The 22,952-nt window shown below is 40.6% G+C and overlaps 1 long non-coding RNA gene across 1 annotated transcript in view; it reads left to right on the top strand.

Moving 5' to 3' along the window:
- LOC123373191 overlaps window positions 1-6,744 on the top strand; it is a 28,457-nt gene extending 21,713 nt beyond the window's left edge. The window contains exon 4 of the long non-coding RNA XR_006580605.1: window positions 6,693-6,744. This is a non-coding gene — a long non-coding RNA (uncharacterized LOC123373191). The remainder of the gene's footprint in view (window positions 1-6,692) is intronic.
- Window positions 6,745-22,952: the final 16,208 nt, after the last annotated feature.

Genomic DNA, 22,952 nt, shown 5'->3' on the forward strand with positions numbered 1-22,952 from the left:
CTGTCAGCTGGCACCCCCTCCACAACTGAAAACAGTTGAGTTTTGCTGGAATTTTTAGGACAAGTCTTCAGAATATGGGACATTTTACACATGAATAAAAGCAAGCACACTAGATAAAAGTCTCAGCTCTGTGGGGCTTTAGCTATCCCAAACTTTAAACAAGAAAAAAAATATGAACATCGGTGCTCTTCTGCAGATCTATAGTTGAAAAAGACTTCGAAAAAGTGGCAAAAACTCTAGCCATGACTAGAACAGGAAACGTTGAGAGAGAAAGACTATTTTCACAGCATTTGTTGCTGTTCTCTAAAAAGGATTGTAGGGCAATTAGGCCCATGAGACTGCTCCTTGAAGAGAGAGAAAGGGCAAAGAGCCTGCTGAGCCCATATGAAAAAAGGGAGAAATGGGCTTACCAAGCCTCCATAAGGAGTCTTATGACTAGGGAGGGGAAAAAATCAGGTCTCAAGGAGGCCCCTGGACATGCCAGAGGGGAGATTAGATTCACTGGTTACTGCTGCAAAGTCTTGAAACAGAAGTTACAGCCATTGGAATTCCCCCAAGACAGCATAGGGGAGCCAATGCCATTTGCGGCCAGAGAAGTTGGATGAAGGTAGAAGGCGAGTCCTAGGGTCTATTAAAGGAAGCGCATTGTGTAGTGATGTCTGCAAGTACCCTTCCATAGATTTGGATAATCCAGGTAAAATTTAGGCAAAAGTTACTCAGAAATCTCACAGCATTTTCATTCATTTCAAACAATTGTATTCAAATGCCTCCTAGTATGCACTCTTCAGGGTCATCCTGACATTGTATATCTTTTCAAATGGAAAAACAAAGCAAATAAACAGCTCCTAGAGGGATCTATTCCATAATTTGCTTCCAGGTCCTCTGCTGTTAAGAGCTGTACTGAAACAACACATAGCTTCATAAGCCTGCAATTTATATTTCAGAAGGCTAGGGTCACATGATTTCTAGATACGTGCCCCTCCTTCTTAAAGAGCAAGACCAAAAGCCCAACCTCAATAGGCATCATCTTCTCTTACATCCTTGTTAAGTCAACAGTAAGTAGTATTCTAAAAATAATTTTCTCGCTTTTAGATGGAGGGCATTTTAGTCAACTAGTGTTTTCAAAATGTACTTCATATTTGCTCAGTGTTTCTTATCATGTGATAATAGGTGCAGTTTTGGGGGATTTGAGGTGTTTTTTTATTTGCCTTTGTTTTTTATTTACACTAATGATCTCTATTGGCACTGCACACTCATGCCTATGATGACTAATTTCTCTTTCAACATGTGATCTCCTAGTGTTCTATTGTCTCAACATGATGTAGGACTGGATGAAGATTCTGAATGTGAGCACAATCCTATTCACTTCAAAATAAATTGTAGTAGTTGGGGAAACAGAATCTGACCCCTTAAAATTTGGGGCTTTATTCATGCATACCATACTCTAAATGCAAATCTTTTGAGGTTCATCCATCATTTATCAGGATTGTCTCAATACTTCATGTTGAACAAAACTCAGATGGTCTGGGAATTTTATTGGGAAATGGGTTATAAATTAGGCATAATGTCTCTTGCAAGTTTTCCAGTATTCTCCAATTTCAGACAAAATCATAAATACAGGGAGAGCAACTTTTTCCCCTGGTTGCTCAGTGATGGATGAAAGAAAGTACAGCAGGACTTGAATGAGTGAATATATGTGAATATATATAAAGTTATCAGAACTTTTTTGAAACTCAAAGTTCTGGGTTCAGTTCAAGCTTTGGATGAAGGTTCAGGACAATTCTTGTTCTGATTGAATTGGTTCACTGCTAAAGAGTCTGAATGTAACTTGAAAACAAGGGGGCTTCAATACAGCCCTACCGCACAGTGAAGATGAATAAAAGTGAACCAAAAGGAGAATGACAGATGGGTAATGATTGATATGCTGGGGGTTTGATGGCTCTGCATGTACAATAAAATGAATGATTAAAAATGCTTAACGAATAACAAAATATGCATCTGCAAGATCAGTCTAGCTTTTTTGGATAAACAGCAAGAAATGTATAATGCCGCAAATACAGATTTACCCAATAGACTTTGAAGGAGCTGTTTAATCTCTGTGGTAGACACTGCTTTCTAATGTCTAATTATATATGTACTTGAGTCACTAATATGCATTTTACAAACTATCTACTTGCATATTTATTTACCAAAATGGTCTTCTTGCTAGAGGCACAATCATTCCTCCAAGGAAGAACGTGGGTGGCAGTACATGTATACAGAACTTTTAGTCATACAGTAAGTTATGCAGTTGAATTCAGTTAATCATGAATTTTCCATCCATGGAGGTATATTCCAATAGACTAAGCATCCCTAGCAGAAGTCGGGGTTCATCTGCAACAGGCAGTCTGAACTGTTAAATCAGATGCATTTTGTAACCTTACATAAAGAAAAATGAGGAAAATTAATAGAAAGCCAAACACTGACATAACATTAATGTAGTAACAAGTCCCAGGGAAATCAAATTTAATACTCTCACTATATAGTCTGGGGCTGATTTACCAGTGGCTTGCACATTGTATAGTCATGTCCATTTGTGTAAAGCGAGTACCAGAATATAACATATTAAAACAGCTTTGCACTGGTATAAATGACTACAAACATAAGATGCAAGATTGGCGACAAACTCTGAAATGTCGAAACACCTGTCCTCATCCAAAGCCTGGCCTCGGCGAGGTATGTTGAGAGCAGAGCAAACAAATGCTTATTATGAAGATTAGTTTTCCAAACTTGGCGTGGTTTGCAACATTCAAATATCCTCAACATTGCTTTAGCATTTCTTATGTTTATTTAATACTGGTGCATAAGAAAGCAGTTTTTAAACCACAGTACACCGATACCCTAAGTAACCTCACAGAGTTTATACTGCTAAATTCTTTAAGTTTAACTTTGTTTGTTTATTATAATTACTATGTGAATCACAGCATCCTAAGTCATTTATTATTAAAATTGCCTCATGGTGATCAATAGAACAACTTCAGTTTTAATTTTTCCACCCGTTTCTGTTTCTTAGAACAGCATTTGGAGTTCAGAGGATGAAGCTCTTGGGAGCGAATATGTAGAAATATTGAAATGTGACCAAAAAAGCAGCCACATAAAGGCCTAAAGTGGTTCATTTAACAAGTATGATCATCTGAACGAAAGAAAGAAACCAAAGAACTGTTGGGCCGTTTCAGTATTAAATGGAAAGCCCTGCTGTTTGTTGTGGAAACTTGCAGTTGAAGTACAACCACTGACTCTCTGATTAGATGAGAATAAAGTTGTGTGTCAAAATAACTTACCATCACTTCTTAACGACATAACAATAGCAGACATAGTGCAATGCGTACACAGAAGGTATATGAAAGAAAGTTACGTTGGTATGAGCAGACAAGCAGCTGCAGCAGGGACCTTCAAGTACTGGTGATGCTCTCACAATGCTTTCTACAGAAGGATATTGTCCCTCTGTGCTCATAGGTCAATCGCTGCCACCCTCCATCTCATAGTCTCTTCGCTCACTCCACCTGTTCTTCCATACTCCCCTCCTTCAGTCCCACTTCTGCCATTCACTATCTCCTTTCCATGTCTTCATACCCCCTTTCCATAACGTTCTCTCTCATTTCTCTCTGTCTAGCTGATCCATTCCCCAACAAACACCCCCCAAACAATTAAAACACAAAATAATGGCTCTAACATGCATTTGCAAACCATCATCCTATTCACTCTGGGTAGGTTACATTTCCTCTCCTGCCTTTGCCTGTCTTGTCTACTTAGATAGTAAGCTCTTCAGGGTAGTGGCTCTCTTATTCGATGTCTGTACAGTGCCAGACATAAAGGGTCCCCATCTCTGTTCAGAATCTTAGGAGGTACCTTAATATAACTAATAACAATTGTGAAATTGTTAAAGTTCGAAAAAGTTAACTTGTCACCATCATATCTTGTCACTGCACACATCTATTTGGGTGTATATATAAACATACCCCTACTCTATAATGGAAAAGTCAGCAGCCGTTAGAGTTAACAGTGTATAACATTTTCCTCTCTAACATGGTTTACAGTCATTCATCTTTTTTTGAAACTTTCATTTTTCAAGGTAAAATTCTCCGGGCTTCATTCATATCTGTGTGAAGGTTAATCTGGTTTTTGAAAGTCTGAGCAAAAATGATTCAGCTAGGGTTTGGTTTTTAATAGCATGAGGATAAGGAAAAAAATTCTAATTATAAAAAACATCTTGCAACCTTTTCTGAACAGCTGAAATAGCTTGAGATAGGCAGCTGAAACTTGGCAGTCTCTTCTTTATCTACTTGTTGCCTATGATTAGGAGACAGATCTCTCTATATAATTAACATCTACTCCACAAAACCAAATTTCCAACCCCAGCATGCAAAACTTTTCTTTTATTTGCCACACATTTAGTAATATCACCTGTAGAACTTCAATGATAACTGAGCCAGGAATGAGAGTAACGTTTATTTGACTAACAAGAAGATATAACTTTTAAATTGAATCTTGCCGTGCTGTATACTCTCTCTCCAGTTGATTCCCATTTCTGAGCGTGACACTGTAAGAGCCCACAGGAAACATGGCAATATACGATGTCTTACCTAACCCTTCATAACACATTGCATATTTCATCACACACCAGCTGAGGTTATGAACCTGCTTGGAACCACAAGACAACAGGGCTTGGGTTCAAGCTGGATTCATTCCTACAGTGTTCAGATTATCCCTCTCCATTTTCTATCATGGAATTGCCCTCACACAGGGTGCCTAAGGTGCCATAATTTCCTCTCAAATACATTACAAAATCTTAAGGGATTTTCTCCCATTTCCCAGGAACTCTTTGTAATTCAGTCTATAATGTTGCCAGTCACAACTGGCTCATGATTAAGACTGCAACTTCCTATCCATTGACGTTTTGATGTTATTGTTGGCCATACACAATACAATGTCAGTGTAGCTACAATTAACTCTAAAGTAGCATGTGGTGTGGTTCCAGGGCTAGCTGAAAGGAAGGACTTACTATAAAAGTGCTTGAACTGGTAGTTTTTGTCTGTAACCGTGTAAACTCTGCATCTTGAAGCTTATGCTCTTGGGCAAATTCTGCCCCCAGATTGTGAACAAGTACTTTGCCTGTGACCAAGATTTTCAAGAGAGATTTTTTGGGAGACCCTACTTGAGATGTTTTAAAGGGGCCTGATTTTCATATGGCATTTTTTGAATATCAGACCCCTTTAAGGTTCTTTAGCTTGGCATCCAGAAGCTGTAATTACTTTTGAAAACCTTGGCCAGAGGTTAAAGCATAAAGAGAGAATGAAACCTCCCTCGTTCCAGATCAAGTGAGGCTAAGTAGGATTCGATCGGTTCCAGTGGTGAGGAATGAAATCAATGAGAATTGCAGGGAGGCATCACCTTTCACTACTTGGCAATTAGTCATGCTTTATAATTTGAAAGCAACATAAAACTTAATAAAGTAGCAACAGTTTGCGACAGGAGAATTGGTGTGTGCGCGGGGGAGAGAGGAGGTGTTGCATAAATCAAGTGGTCTGAGGGAGAAGAGAAGCATTGTAAAGAAGGCTTTGTCTACACTTGGTGGCGTGCAGCATCTACATTCCACCATAAGTGTAGACATACTCAAAAAGTGTCCATACTTTTACCAAAAAAGACAAAACAAAACAAAAAAGCGAGCATGTGTGACCACAGGGTGACAAAGCACAGCAAGCTTTCGCACTTCAGTGAAACTTCTGCAGGAAAGGTTTGAGCAAAGCAAAGATGAAGTTGCATGTACTTTCAGTAAGGCAAGGGATGAAAGGAAAGAGATCAGTTCTCTTCGAAAAAGACTACATTATTGTGACCTCAGGACTTAAGATCATGCCTACAGTGCCCACACGGGAGAGTTACAGAGCAGCATTTTGGTGCACGCTGCTATTCACGGTCTATAGTCCAAACTGCAGAACAGTGTAGACATGCCCCTTGACAGCAAAAACAAATCTGATACAAACATCAGTAAGGTTGACCAAATATTCAGTTCATTTAACATGTTGCATAATTTCTTGATCATATGAGCCCAACATATTAAGAAGTAATATTTTCCTTGCGAAGCCAGAAGGAAGCTCCCCTATAGTACAGCAGACCTCTCATTATTATTAAAGAGATATGATGAAATGGGACTGCCCTCTATTCACTGAGGGTTACAGATAAAACAATGAAATAAAGGTACTCCCTGCTCCTGGATAACACAACCCACATTTTATTTGCAACATTATAAGTCTGGAAGAACTGGCCAGAAATATTTTGCAAATAATTGGTTCCTTGTAAAGTAAAAGATAACTGACAAGTGCTGTACTAAGGAAAAATTAATGAGTTGTTTCAAATCTGCAGTGCTTTCCCCGACAATCACTAATCAAAATGACTCAACTTTCCAACATTTATTAGGATCATCATGCAACTCAACTGTATTTCTTGTTGGCCCATCATTATGAACTTTGTGGCACTGCTATAGACAAAGTTTGCAATAATCTGTTTTGACAAAACAAGAAGAAAATAAAGCCTGATGCACTTTGCTCAAGAAAGTGGAATTTATATTTAGGACAACCTCAGGGAAACAGGAGATCTCAGTGAGGGTTACAAGTCTGATGATGTCCTGGGCTGACTGGGCTCTCTTTCCTTTCTAGGTCATATTGATGTGAGGCACAGAGACAGCTCTGAAATCTGCTAAAGAACCACCTAGCAAGTGCAAGTCGGCAACAGAATGCCATACTCCTGTAGTATGGCAGCCCGCTCAGCAGCAGAACAATAGACACAGTGCTCTGTGACTTTAATAGTTTGGTTTCATTTAACCCTTTATTGTTACTGCTCTAATTAAAAATGAACCCTCAAGAATGGATGGATGGATGGATAGATGGATGGATGGATAGAAATACCACTTTCCTTATTACAGTGTTTTAGGGTGCCCGAATATTTTGTGTGTTTTATGAGTCTTTTCAATAGAATTAATTCAAGTTGGATATGGTATTGATAGTTGTGTACTGAAATGCCCAAACCACATAGGGCATCACCCATATATCCATGATTAGAGAAAAACTTGACTCCTGAGCCTAAAAAGAGCACTCAAGTCACAAAGCATGAAAGATGGAAAACTGCAAAGGAAGAGGAGAAGAAGCGTGAGGAAAGAAGCATATTTTCTTTCCTTGTCAGTAGATCATGGCTTTTTTATTTACCTAGAAATGACTCAAGCATAGTATAGAACATTAAGTCAAAATGTATTTGAATTTTCTGCTTACCTCATGTGGCCCATTCCCATCCAGCAGTGAAGTTCTTGTGCAGGGAACATGTGACAATTTGCCTTATTTAGTGGAAGCTGGAAATGTCCTAGCTTGTTTTGCATACAGGAAATCACTGGTTTGAATTTCAGGCAATATACAAGGAATGCCATATACGTAAATCCAACATCTTTTAGTGCCTGGATTATGTTGGCGCTAATGTCTGACAAAATGGGCTCAAGACGCATACTTAAGAGAAGCCCCAAATTAAACTGGTGATGCAACTGCTACAATCCTTTGACCACATTCTGATATTTTCCAAACATAAATGGGATGAAAATCCTGGCTCCATTGAAGTCAATGGAAACTTTGCCATTGACATAAATGGGCCAGGATTTCATCCTGAACATCCCTCTCTGCAAGTTTCTTAAGGACACTTAGTTTACAGGACATGAGCAGAACTGGTAGACATCAGCCATGATGGACATGGCCACCATTTGGCTCTTGGCAGATGAGCAGGTGTAAGGAAAATGTAGGACATCACAGAGTCACCTCCAAAGGTGAAGGCAAGACCTGAGAATTATATGTTCCCCTAGATGTGTTTGGCTGGTTTTTGGTGGCAAAAAAGTTGCATTTACTCTAGGCCCATCACTATATGTCTTAGGACGTGTGTGGAGTTTTCTTCCTTTAGCGCAGAATGATGGCCAGGACACTTGGAGTTATTCCATACACATCTCAAGCAGCACTCTGGAGCACATAGGGCCAAATACACGGAACGTTGCTTCCTTTTGTGCACAAGCAGAAACCAGTGTATGTGCTGCTGAAGCAATGAAAGTTGCTGACATAGGTGATGAAATTTACATGTGCAAAACACACTAGAACAAGAAGTTTAAGTGTATGTAAATTCTACCCCCTGTGTACGGTGTATGGGTGAGAAATTTAGACTGTGCACAAAAGGAGCACATGGGTTGATAACCCTTTGAAAATCGGATCCCTAATCTTCCTAGAGGCAGACAACTTCCACAGTTGAAAAGGACCTTGGCTTAAAAATGTCATTTTATGTAAAAGTTGTGTTTTATCTGTGCCAAAAGAACAGGCACATAAAAGAAAAATAGACTATATTGTGTTTATATGAAAAACCTACAACCACAAAGAACAAGTTTGCCAAGTACCTGTATGGTGCTTTTTCCTCAGCAAAAGATGCTATAGTGCATCATAGTTCTGGGGTAGCCAGAAGTTGGAGGGTAAAATGTAGCGTGCTGAGTCACTTGCTCTTGGTTCATGTATTCAGCAGTTTAGAAGTGCAACTGGGAGACTACGAATAGAAGGGAGATTGAGTGAAAATGAGGAGAACCTACAAAAGGTCACCATCATATAAAAAATGATTACAGTGATGACATGTCAGACATAATACAGAATGGAAATAAGGAGAAGATTTATCTGAAACCTTATGCCTTAGGCATGTGATATTGTAGTGCATTTTTCAGTAGAGTTTTGTTTCACTTGTATAGCTAATTGTAACTAGCTTAAAAATACATTTTAAATAAGCTGTTTTCTTTTATTAGAGTCGGCAACCCATAACAGCTAAAGTGCTGTCCAGCAGGCATCAATTTTCTTTGGTGAAAATTTGTAACAGTTACACAAAAGAATTGCCAAATGCTATCGGACCATGGAATCATTTAGTCTAGTATCTATCTCCAGAAGTGGTCAATGCTGCATGCTTCACTAGACAGTGCAAGAACCCTGAAATGTACTATTATGGAGTAACTTGTCCATAACGGAAACTTCATCCTGTCCCCAGGCAGTTAATGGTTGACTTATGCCATGAATCGGGTGGATTTATATCTTTTATAATTTTTTATCCTATCCTCATATATAGATCATACATATAAAATACATTAAAATGTTCTTTAGGTTGCAAAGTCAAATGCTTGAAAGTTAGGAGATGCCAAGTTTGTGCTTTCTTGTATAACCTTAATTGTACAAAAGTTGACTAATTTTTTAGGTTTCTGATGTTATTATGCAGAAAAATTTCACTGAAAAACCAACTTCCAGAAAATTTCAAGCAACTTTGATTACGAGTGAGTGATCATCAGGGGAGCTGCAGTAGTGAATCAGCCCATTACTTAATCTGATCTAGTGCCCAACCCCCAAAGTCACCATTATCTGGGGCTTCAGATGAAGAGAAAAGTGACCCTATCTTAAAATAGAGGTTTCAGGCATTTTCAGTTTATTATAGTGTCATACCTGTTGGTGTTCCTCAAAAGCACCCCCTACTGAGCCCCTCTGAATTGCCCGGGGCTGAAAGCACACACTTTGGATCCTGCCACTTCTCAGAATGACTCAGAGGGTTTCCCTCATTCAGTAGCACGCTTCTCTGAAGCATCAGCTTTCAAGGCCAATCTTTACAGGAGGCTTGATTCAGCAAGGTACTTAGTAACTACAAGCATCTGAGCTGACTTCAATGGGACAACTCGTACTTAAATTTAAGCATGTGCATAAGTGCTTTGGTGATCAGGGTCAGAATGACGAGCATAGTTAAGGAGAGGCTAGCTAATAACTTCAGAGTGTAATGAACCCTAGCAGTTATCTGGGCTAATATGAATATCCAAGAGTCTGGAGCAAGGATGAGTGCAGTCCCCAATCATTTTTTGGGCTAGTGGGAAAGTTATGACAGGTTGCTCAGAGTTGTGCGGAGGGGAAAGCTGTTTATTATTTTTTCTGGACTCTTGCTTGGTTAAAATCCCCAGTCGGAGAAAATTTAGTGAGAAAAATACCCTCATGTTCAAAATCCTCAAAGTTAGCTGGGACTTGTGCATTTTTCTGAAGTGATACAGTGCTACTGATCATCAGATGATGTGAATAGCCCCAGGTTTTAATTGATCATTTTACAACTCTTCTCCTCCTCCCTACACCTTCAATGCCACATCAAACTCACCCAGTTTTTAAAAGCTCTAGAGGCCAGATATAGTAATAACCCATTCAAAATATACTGTACTAAACAGCCAGATTAGAATGAGAATTCATCTGGGAAGAGATTATATCCATGAAAATTAGGAAAGGGTCAAATGTGTGTTATAGTTATGGCTAATCTGGGTCATTGATTAAACTGAACCACAAACATGCTCTAAATACACAGCTTGCCTTCTCTAAATACATTTCCAATATATTATATGTTAGTATGTTATATTACATGTTAGTATTATGATTTACCATATTCCTTTAGTGTGTAGTGGTCCACATCATGGACCAGGGTCCCATGACACTAAGCACTATACCAATGTGCTACGAAGTGCAACTGGATAAAAAAAGCTGATTCTTAGAGACAGGGCAGTGATGCCTTTACTGAGGTCTCGGCATATTATTATTCATGACACTATATTTTCCAGGTAAGCAAGACTGTTTATTTACAAAATATACACCAAAGTATACAAGAATACACCTTGTCTCTGCATTGCTTTTTTCTGCTCCCAAGGGAAAGTGACCTGGGAGTCCCTGAAATCTGCCTCCACTCAGCAAGGGATCAAAACCTTCTTCCGTGCCATCCTATCGCATGCCCCAGTGATGAGCCTGAATACACAGATCACACAAGCAATATCCTAGAAGCATCCATGCGGAAGCCAGCCACTTGGATATACGGATTAATTATTCAGTGATGCAATCCCTAGGACATTCATGTAAATTGGTCACCAGAGTGAGCCAATCAAGCCTATGAATCAAATAGAAACATAAATATGAAGTTAATTAATCAATTCAGTTCTTGCAAATGTACAAGATACATCTGGGAGCTGCACACCTCCTGCATTGCCAAGTGTACCTGGCATGTCTGAAGCAAATTAAAATGTCATTTAATATGCTACTTAAAACACTGACAAACAATCTGGCAAGTGAAGGGTAGCAATTAAAGGGTTAAGGCATTTTATTTAAGCATTACAGCATTTGAACAAAGTTTTTCTAATGGTTCATATCAAATGGAAAAATCAGACCTCATTTGTAAAGTTTTCCCTTTTTCAACAAACAACAAAGTTGTTGAAATATTTTATTCAAATTCAGTCTGTGTTTTGAGAAGGATAAGGTAGTTCAGCGGCAAGAAATCACCCATCCTGATTCCAGGGAGAAGTTTGACATTTTTAACCAAAATTTTAAAATCTCAGAATGAAAACAGATATTTGAACTCCAAAATGCCTCAGTTCATATCAAACAAACGTTTCACTCCCTGCGCTCCAATGGTCTTTTAAGGCATGCATTTATCGAAGCAGAACTCTAGAAAACGGTCAACATATTTTCAGTACAAACCAAAGTCCCACACAGATACATGTGCACTGCCGTCATTTTCCTTACGAACACAGAGATCATTATTTTTAAAAGTGTTATTTAGTGTTCACTGTCCGTGCATGATTTTAATTTTGCTGTCCATTTGAATTTAGCCAAACTGTTCCTGGCCACTGGAAGGCACATCTTTGACCACAAGTCTGCTTCCCAGTTTTCCACCCAAAATTGCTGATGTGCAAGAGCTGTTATAAGAAATTCTTGCAATGCTTTTTTTAAAATAAGGGGGAAAAAAAGTTCCTCCTATAATTTCCCCCTCCTTCTCAAAAAATGGCTGAATCAATTTCATTCAAAGTTTACACACACACGAAAATTAACTATGAGACAGAAACCAAGCCTGAAAGACTTTCAAGTCATGTGTTTCACAAAGTTAAAAATGTTTGAGAAAAGGGTCTTTATAACACAATTAGGTGTTGCTCTGCATTCCACTTGTAACATATGTTTAATAGAAACGATGCTGGTAGAAAGTGGAAAGAAGTTTGAGGACCTGGCAGGAATTCTGACTTCTGCTTCCACTGAAGGTGTTTGTTTGTTCTCCAGTTGTCAAGGTAGTGCACAGTCTAGGAGTCATGCTGAACGTACGGCTATTTCTATACACCTAAACAATAGCAGCAGCCAGAAATTCCAATTTTTGTCTCAGTAGGAATCTGAGCCTACACCCATCAGACATGGACTTAACCACCAGGATCCAGGTCTCCCGCAGCTCCAGGCTAAACACGGAGCTGTGGAAACATACTTAACCTTCATCTCTTCCAACAGGCATAAAATCTACCTATATAGACAGGAAAGAGATGCATCACCCAGGCTCCCAACCCAATACAGGATTCTGTTGCTGGATCCTGGTGTCTTTGACTTGGGTCAAGCTACCTCCGAGTTTGCCTCTGTCAGTAAAACCCATTTTGACAGCTGTGGTCAATGGAAACACTATGGATGACAGAGGTAAAGGTGGAATGTAGTTGGTTCGGTTATGGATCTCTATCACCAGAGATCAGGATGAGCTGAACATGCCTTGCCTCTTCTAGAACATACTGCAAGATTTATCTGTTTGCAAAAAAACATGCTGGGGTACAAACAACCGCAGAAACATTGGGAAAATATCTTCTCCAGGAAACAAACCAGAGAAAGAACTTTGAATTTAAAAGATCCTCAAAATCTATGGAAGGCTGGAAAACATAGTTCCTTTGGGCTATTTATTTTTTAAATTGTGTATATGGTGTCTAGGTGCCGTGGTGACCAAAACATTTTAAATGCATAACATGACAGCTTAGCTAGATGAGATAGACACACATGGTAATTTAATGATATGCAACAAAGCAGATGCTGCATTTTTCCTTTGAAAAGCAGGTAGAAAAGCATAGTGGTAATATATATTACCATGTCAACTTAATCTGACAAACATGTTTTGGTTATTTTCTCCAGCCTCCAGTTCAGGAAGCCAAGGGGAATAAACACGAGCTGACTCAACATTCACCAGGAACATTCTGCTTATGTATCTATCAGAGTTAAGCAGTTTTTGGATTATTTTGGTTCCAGAGATCAAACAAAATGCAATACCAAGGGGTTCTGAAGTGCCTGCTGCTGCCCAGCGGTGCTGTTGAGTAACTGTTCTCGCTTCGTCAAATGAGTCAAGCCAACCTAATTCCTTGTCAAATTGAATTTGTTTTCCAACAGGTGAGAGGCAAAACTTGGTGTCTCCATAAATATCTACATTCTCCTTGTAAATAGTCCTCAATTTTGCTTGAGAGAGCACAGCTGCATCCACTCCCTCATCCATAAAGGTCTGCATAAGCAGGGCTACATCCTTCCCCCCGCCTCTAGCTCTGCTGTAAAGGACTTAGGTCTGGAACAAAAATAAGGATTGTGTGTCTTATATTACATATTTCACTTCTGCCTGGCTGCTTTTAGCAGAGGCTATGTGCCAAGGCATCTGCCACTAGCATCACTGTGCCTCCATTGCCTGTTGAAACCCCCTGGCTTCCTCACTGCTATACCATACTTCCACCTCTTCTGGTGGAATATTCTTTTCTTCACACCAACAAATTTGCAGAAAGTGTGTCCTTGTCTGCTGGTACCTAATCCTCAAAAGATGTGTTTGTATTCTAAGAGCTATTGAAGGTGCCATTCTACTCTGCCGAAGTCAGGCATCATCTGTCTAACCCTTTCCCCAACACTGCCTTTTTTTCTTTTTAATTTATACAAAAAAATTGAAGGCCTCAAACAAAATGTACTCCTATTACTCAAAATACAAACAGCTCATTTCAAATTTACTTATAAGGCTTCATTTGCCAAGTTCAAGAGGTTTCTTTATGCCAGAGTTAACCAACTGAAAACAGGGTTTTACAGTAGAAAAGCCATCTCAGCAGGGGCGGCTCTAGCAATTTCGCCACCCCAAGCACGGCGGCACGCCACGGGGGGCGCTCTGGCGGTTGCCAGTCCCGCGGCTCCGATGGACCTCCTGTAAACGTGCCTGTGGAGGGTCCGCTGGTCCCGCGGCTCCCCCTCCCGGCAACAGGCAGAGCGCCCCCCATGGCATGCCGCCCCAAGCACGCACTTGGCGCGCTGGGGTCTGGAGCCGGCCCTGCATCTCAGTCCTTATAGTTAGCGTTCCTATGTATTATTAGAGGTTTCCAAAAGACCTGGAAGAATAAGAGGTTACTATGCTGCAACCCTATAGGACAGTGAAGATCTGATGTCAGCTCAGTAGCCACCTGAGTAAAATATCTTTTGCCCATAGCTAAAAATCACTTTCAATTTCCAATATTTAAAAACTAGATGGGGAGGATGCCCATCCTACAGGCCATATCCTTCCACCCGTGGTCACACTGAGGAGTACTTTACTCCACAGGTTCAAAATCAAATTCAGTAGCAGAATCTGGCCCTAAGCAAACCCTGAAAACAAAGCAGTAGTGCCTCAGGTTAAAAGCTGAAATGACAGTCCTGCAATGCAATCTGCTAGCAGAGACACCTGCATCCATGCAGAGTGCCTCTGACTTCTCTACAGCTCATCATGGACACAGGTGTAGGAAAGCAGCTTGCATAGCAGTATTAGAGACTGATGCACCTGCAGTTTGTACCTAACAATTTAATGTTAAAACCATCAGAGTAGCCCTTTAATAGCACTAGCCCAGTTTCACATTATCTCACTAGTGCATGACTCTAAGCAGTGCAGTGTACTGCTTCTCTGATCCCATGATCTCTTATCAGAAAATTAAGAGCACACACAGCAAAGTTTCAAATGAAGAAGTGCCAGATTTATTTACAGAGCTTTGCCACTATGAGAAACAATTAACAGGGGGAAAGGTGTTAAGAATACAGATGACTGGGGGGGGACAAAATTGCTACATACTATATTGAAAGGAGTGTGCAAATATTCCATACGAGGGATCTCTCTCCCTCTTGATCATATCCTAACCAAGAAGCATAAGGGTGAGTTAGGTTTTATAGGACATTTGACTCCCACTACATCCATTCACAAATCAAATCATTTCCTTTTTAAAAATATAAAACATTAGTGAGCTTGTTCCAGCTTCTTCTGGCATTAATCGTTAAGGGCATTTTAACTTGGAGGAAAAGAGGAACGGAGAACTCTTCAGTGGTCTTCAAATCCCTTCTATTTAAAAAAAATCAATTCTCTTTCAATCACCAATGAAGCCAATGGAATTCTACTTGCAACACAGGCTGCAATTCAAAGTGGATCAGATAGGGACACTAGGCTAGGTTGCCTTCTCCCATGGGAAAAACGCACCAGGGGAGTCAACAGGGAGGAAATCTTTATAACATTTCATACAGATTGTTCCATCTGGAGGTCTCAGATTTCACATACCTGCCCTTACCTGCTACAGAATGGGCAGGGCTTCAACCGCCAGAACTCTCAAATTACTGGGATCTGTTGTAGGTCTGCTCTTCCGTGGTTCTTTTAGAAATTTCATCCCTTCCCCCCCTTTCTCCTCCCTGTATACTGTGTCCATGGGCGCATGTGTGAAAAAAGAGACTGATGGTGCTATGGAAGCAACTTGTTGTGGAGAAATAGAGCCACACTCAGATCCAGGGTGGGGGCAGATGATGTGCCATCAGGACTATTCTCAAATGGATTGAAAAGACTGGACAAAGTGTCATAAATGGCAATACATTAAGTCGAGGGAAGGTGACTCTTGAGTAGCCCAAGGATTGTTGATAAGATCAACAACTTTATGAATGATCTGGAAGAATAGTAAACTACACGTTAATGATATTGAGAGAGGGTATTAAACTGGGAGCTGTTACAAACACCTGTTAGGACAGAGAGAAAAATATAAAGGAGTCTATAGAGATTAGAAACATGGGACAGAAAATAGCCAAATGAGATACCAGGGGAAAATGCAAGCAAAATGCATCCAGTGACAAACAGGAAACAAAACTTGTCACACTCAAAGAGACTTAGGGGTGATACAGTGCAGCAAATTGGACAAAAGTTGGCTATGGGATATGGGTGCAAAAATAATCAATGTATTTTGAGGCTGCATGCACAAATCACCACATCACAGAGCAGGGAGCTGGTAGTCTATTTGGCTGTGGTGAAAACACAGATGGTATCTTTCTTTCAGTTCTGGGCACCACATTAGAAAAAAATATTTACAGATTGGAAGGGATTCAGAGAGAGCAACAAAAATAATCCGGGGATTAAAAGGGACTGCCTTGTGAAGAAAGATAGAAATGGATTCAACGTGCGTAGCTAGGGTACAGTTGTGACAAAGCTCTACCTGCCTAGCCAGCAGTCTACAACTATTTGAAGGATGTTAACTCCAAGAAAAGAGAGGAATTACTTAGTGCTACATGAGGAAGTAAGTAATACGATGCATTTAAGGAAACCGAAGGTGACTAGGAACAACACTGTAACAATGCGATCTATTATGCAGCTAAACAGTGTCCCCAGAGAAGAGGTGAAAGGCTCTTGGGTTGAGACTTTTAAAACTAGACTGGAGTAAATGCTAGAAAATGTGTGGTACTGTGATTATTGATTATTTCAGTGCCAATGATATGGGACCATGCTGCACTGGCACAGGATGATCTAACACAATGGTTCTCAACCAGGGGTACACGAACTGCTGGGGGTATGCAGACAACTTCCAGAGGGCACATCAACTCATCTAGATATTTACCTAGGTTTACAACCAGCTACATAAACAGCACTAGCGAAGTCAGTACAAACTAAAATTTCATACACTGACTTGTTTATACTGCTCTATGTACTGTACACTGAAATTTAAGTACAATTTCAATTGATTTATTTTATAACTATATGGTAAAAATGAGAAAGTCAGCAATTTTTCAATAATAGTGTGCAGGGATGCTGGTATTTTTATGTATGATTTTGTAAGCAAGTGGTTTTTCAGTGAGGTGAAACTTAGGGTACACAAGACAAATCAGCCTCCTGAAAGAGGTACAGTAGTCTGGAAAGAAAAGACCTGCAGTGGTTCTCAACCTGTCTCGAAGTTTTATGATTCTCTGCTCCCATTCTCACATATAATCCCTTTAAAAGGCACCAAGGCTTTAGGATTTTTGCATGGTAAGGGATTTCATCATAAAGGATTACATTTTGTAGGAGCAGTTCACACGTAAGAACTGATGACCACTCAGTCACAGCCATGTCATTAAAAAAAAAGCATATGAAAGCTACTATGCACGGCCGGCTCCAGACCCCAGCGTGTGCTTCGGGCGGCATGCCGCGGGGGGCGCTCTGCCTGTCGCCGGGAGGGCAGCAGGCGGCTCCGGTGGACCTCCCGCAGGCGTGCCTGCGGATGCTCCACCGGAGCCGCGGGACCAGCGGACCCTCCGCAGGCACATCTGCAGGAGGTCCACTGGAGCTGCAGGACTGGCGACCGCCAGAGCACCCCCCGCGGCGTGCCGCCATGCTTGGGGCGGCGAAATTGCTAGAGCCGCCCCTGCTACTATGACAGCTTTTGACATATAAATCCCTTATTTATCTACAGAACAGGTACCCCACAGAGGATCTCAAAGTGGAGGGTGCCCCCTGGGGGATACTGCATGTAATTGGGGGGACACATGAGAAGGGGCAGTATATTTACTTGTGTGGCAGGAGAAGGTGCAGGGGGGCATAAAGGACCACAGAAATGAAGAAGGTGACAATCAAATAAGTCAGACTCCCTGCCATAGGTGGTGCTAGCATGAGCTTCCTCAGCCACAAATGACCACCCGACGTGAGTCACACGCAAGGCACAACTATTTTTCATTCACATAAACACAAACGTGAGAAAAAAAATGTCTGCATGTACATGGAAAAACAGTCACATGACGGACAAGAATATCCATGACATGAAGCAGACTGCAATATCATTGTGCACAAGTGAATGCAAACATGAAAATGTCTTGCAGACGTGGCATAACTGGATAGGATGGAAAAGACCCTCATGCAGTAATCTCTACTCCGCATATCACCTCTTCTATGTGACTTATTCCTGGCCTGATGGACCATCCTCTGATGATAAAAGCAAGCTTGAGAAAGCCCAGTATAGTAACGTGGAGACACTTCTCTATTAAGCACTAGTCTGATACCATAAATTCATGTCACAAAGGTCAAACATTCAGACAATAGTGACTTCTTGTCACCATCGTACCAAAACTACATTCAGACCAGTGCCCTTGGAGATACAAGATTCAATATACCCCATTAGTAAAGCTGCAGTAAAACCAATGAAACTTTTTAGAAAAAGATGCAGAGTTGTTCTGCTGATCACTGTCATGGTGAAGAGGGGGAAAAGTAATGAAAATACAATATTCAGAAAATATTATCAACATTGTTCAATATCCCCCAGATAACCTTATGTTTCCAGTTTAGTTAAATAATTGTGCTGCAGCAACTGTGCACTGGCTTTAAAACAGTCAGTGCCAATTCAGGAGTGACCCTTGTAAACCCAACCTAACCTGTCCAAAATTGGAAGCAGCAGAAACCTCATCACCCCAAAGGAAATTGAAACATTGAGAATTCACTAGCTCAGTCCCCACAGTGTTGTTGCTAAGCTACTGTTCTCTCTATTAGCCTCACATATAACCTAGGGTTTAACCTGGCACGGCTCAAGGTTCCCAATGAATTGGTTCAGCTGTTACCATCACATCCACCCACCTAAGCACAAGAATTCCAAACAGTCAGAAAACATGGATATTAGTTAAAACAAAACAAAGAAAACCCCAGATGAAAAACATAGAATCCACGATTCCTGTGGCAGCCATGTCAAAAATGCATCTTTCACTATTATCAATCCCTTGAGCCAATGCCCCAAGCCTAGAACATCTAAAAATTGTATTTAACTAGCATTTATGAGTGGACCTTATCTAGGTACTTCCATCCATTCCAACTCCATAGTATCGGCACATTTAACATTTTTTATTATTGGGTGAGATTTTTAGAAGCACTTAAGAGCTGGAATACTAGTCTCACTGACTTTCAGTGGGACTTGTGCACCTAAATCCCCTAGGCATTTCCCCCTTCTCATTATTACCTATGTTACCTATAGGCACCCCCACTGACAACAAGACCCCATTGTGCCGGACACTATACAAATAGGTGGTAAGAGACAATCGCTGTCACAAGAATCTTACAATCTAAATAGTCAAGGGGTGGGAGAAAAGGATATAACATGGTAGTAGAAGATTGAGAACAGCTGCACAAAGAGATTAAGTGACTTACCCACAGTCACAGTCAGTCAGCAGCAAAGGCAAGAATTGAACCCGGGTCGCCTGAGTCCCAGTACTGTGCCTTAAGGATCAGAGTATACCCTGGCCTCCTGTTTATTCTCAAACGAAAAAGTGACATTTATAAAACAAAACCACTTGGAAAAATGCTTTTTAGGACTGATTGGTCTGCTGCATGAACGAAAACTGGGTTTTACACTCTAAAATGATTTTTACAGTCTGATAAATGCCTTCACAGGTCTTGGCCATAGAAGCTCTACCCTCTCTCAAGTGCCTCCTCCAAACCCACATGATGCCAGCTAGAAAATGTCAACTGATAACGGCTGCATAGAGGGTCCATGAGGATTGTTGATACCTATTTAAAAAGACGGTCGTGCTTTCTTCCTCTCCTCCCCCCTTCATGTGTTGCTTGTCATCTTAGATTATGAACTCTCTCCAAACACGTAACAACATCCCACCCCAAACAGTGGCTAACGCTCATAAAATAGTGAACAGACCTATGAATCTGCCTGTCATGACCACATACTTCTGGGCTGGCACCTAGATGGATGACCTAAAGAGTGGGAGGCGGGGAGAAACATCTCACTGCCCTCTTTCCAACCCCTTCTTAAATTTCTCCTCTGCCACAAGGCCAACAAAAATCTCAATAATCATTAGGCTGCTGGTGTGCTATGACCACTGCTTTTCATTTTGATCACTCTCAATGTTTTCTTATGCTCCTGCACCTTTCTGACTGTATTCACCTGTTCTGTTGTCTTATACATAGATTGCAAAGCTTCTTGGATCAAAAATTGTCTTTTTGTTGTCTGTTTGTACAATGCCTAGCACAATGGTCCTTGTCATAAATAAACAGATCAGGGTTAAGGTCTCTTTTACCTGGAAAGGATTAACAAGCTCAGTAACCTGAGAAACACCTGACCAGAGGACCAATCAAGGGACAGGATAATTTCAAATCTCTGTGGAGGGAAGCTTTTGTCTGTGTTCCTTGTTGGCTCTGTGCTCTCTTTGGATTTAAGAGAGGCCAGTCATGTCTCCAAGTTCTCCTGGAGTAGTTCCTACTATCCAATAGTGAGTATTAATTAGAAAGGCGGATTAGTCTTATAATTTGATTTCTACATTTGCAATTGTGTGTTTGCTATAGAATTTCTTTACTTCTGTACTGTTATTGCTTTTACTGAGAAAGAAAGGAGGGGGGATTCTCTCCAGAGATGGATAAGTTTAGACCCTGTATTTTTGCATCCTGGTAATACAGAGACAGTTACTTTCTTTTTATTCTTTAATAAATCTTTTCTGTTAAGGACTTGGTTGATCTTTCCTTGGGTGGATTCTCAGGGAAAAGGGGAGGAGGGAGGCATCCCCCTGTAGTTGGATCCCGGTATCTCTCCTAGGAAAAGGGAGGGGGGAGGAAGCAGGGGGGAATGGTTTATTTCTCCTAGGTGTAAGAACTCCATGGATTTGGGGCTCTTGGGATCCCCAAGGATTTTGGGGAAGGACTGTGTCCCAATACACGTACATTATTGGGTGGTGGCAGCTTTTACCAGATCTAAACTAGGATTTAAGTTTAGAAGGATCCATGCAGGTCCCCACCTTGTGAACCCAACAGCTCCAAGTGGGGGTGAGACCTATGACAGCCCTGGTCTAAGACTTGGGTGCCTAGATGTTACTGTTATGATACTAGTAAAATGGGGGAATAGGGGGAAGAGGGAGAGATAATGAAGAATCCAGAGCACCAACCAGGGAGGGAGTTCATCTAATTGTTCCAAAGTTTTTCTTCTCCTGTTTGTTTCTGTATTCATCCTGAGATTAATTGATTATAATGCTGGTAAATGATTTGAATGAAGGAGGTTTGCTCTAATGAAATTGTGAAAGGATTATGTACTTGCTTTTTCAATTTCTCACTGAGAAAAAAAAATCTGGATTTTATCAAAATGCACCATGTTTAGAGGACACTAAAAGTCATGATATTCTCCCATTTTTATCTAGTAAAATACAGCCAATTACATTCTGAAGCCTCATGCAAGCATGCATACATTTGTAGCGCTGCAACTTGAAATGAACATAGGTGCATTTATTTCAGTGAAGACACCATCACAGAATCATGTAGTAAATACACTTTGCCTGCTTACATACACAAACATGCTTGAACCTCACACGGCACACTGAAATAAGCATAGATGATGTGTACGACTGCGTTCAAGCCACGAAGTCTAACAAAGGTCTGCTTCATTCAGTATCTGAGTGCTGATCATCATTGCCTAATATGAGCCTCTGCATAACATAACCAGCACCAACTGGCTCTTGCCAGAACCTCTTAAAGGTACAGTTCCCTACCATGCATGATAAATACAAGGGTTATTACTCAGCCCCTGACATGTGATACTTCTTCCAATTACTGCTCTCACCTGAGGAGTGGGGGGGAGGGTTGTGATGTGGACATGAGGACCAAGATCTTTAAAAGTTACTCGGGATTTGAGGTGTCTTATGTGGCATGCTTTAAAGGGGCCTGATCTTCAGAAAACAGTGAGCTTCTGTGCTCTGTAAATCGGGCTTCTTTAAGATGTTTCAAATGGGACAACCAAAAAAATGAGACACCTCCCATTACTTTTGAGAAATCCATTTCCTAGCAACAGAGCAAGGACCACCAACACATTTTGCAACAGTCTTCAAACAGCCCGGGGTAGGCAATCTTTCTTGGTCAGTAGACAGTTATGCAGATTTGACCTAGCAGTGGGCATTCCAGAGCCATCCTGTTCCCTGAGTAAATGAACTTTCCTTGTTTAAGAAAATTCTTTAATAGCTTTGTTCAGAGCTCACAAGTGAAAAGCAAGCCTAACAGCTTCAAAATTCATCAACTGCCTTCTATGAAAATACTTCCAGATAGTAAAAAAAAAAAATGACATTAATGTTATTGAATCACAGCACTTATATACATAGAAGGGGAGAAGGATCACTGACTCTGGAAATCAGTACTGCAAAAAAACAGGCAGCCATTTTAGTATTAAACAATAGAATGAAGTTTTTATTTAGGAAAAGCCACTTGACCAGGCACATCGTAGTTTGCTGTTAAACCTACATTCATTTACATTTTCTCCACATTACACTATTATTGACCAGATTACAGCATAGAAGAACTTTTTTCCGTGCCAGTAATCCAAAATTTTGGGGCCTGCTCCTAAGCACTTTAATCCAACAAAGCCACTGCTGGGGATTATTTGGCTTCATTCCTTACAATGCATCATGAGGAAGTTTCTTCTCAGCATCACTTCCATTGTCAGCGCAACACTAGGCGTCAACAGCAGGGCCCAGTGGTATATTGAACCATGTGAGCAGCTCTTCCTGATTATATATTTGTTGTAATAAACAAAAGAATATTGGAGGGATTGTACATCTGATAATTCAGAGTAATGGGGATTTAATTAAAGGCACATGAGAGAATGGACACTAGACAATGATGTACATTTAAGGATTCTAATTCTCCCCGTTTTTTCCCCTGATGGTTGGCTTTTGGGAATGGTGGGGAAGAAGGGTAATTGGTAGGATTAACAGTGAGGAAGTGGGCTTCTAGACTGGACCATGAATTAAAACAGTAACATAATGGCTAGTGTCTGAGCTATCCAAGTGTTTGTGACCAGAATGCACTCAAGAAGCTGACTG

The sequence above is a fragment of the Mauremys mutica genome, chromosome 6 (genome assembly GCF_020497125.1).
Source record: "Mauremys mutica isolate MM-2020 ecotype Southern chromosome 6, ASM2049712v1, whole genome shotgun sequence".
Taxonomy (NCBI): domain Eukaryota; kingdom Metazoa; phylum Chordata; order Testudines; family Geoemydidae; genus Mauremys; species Mauremys mutica.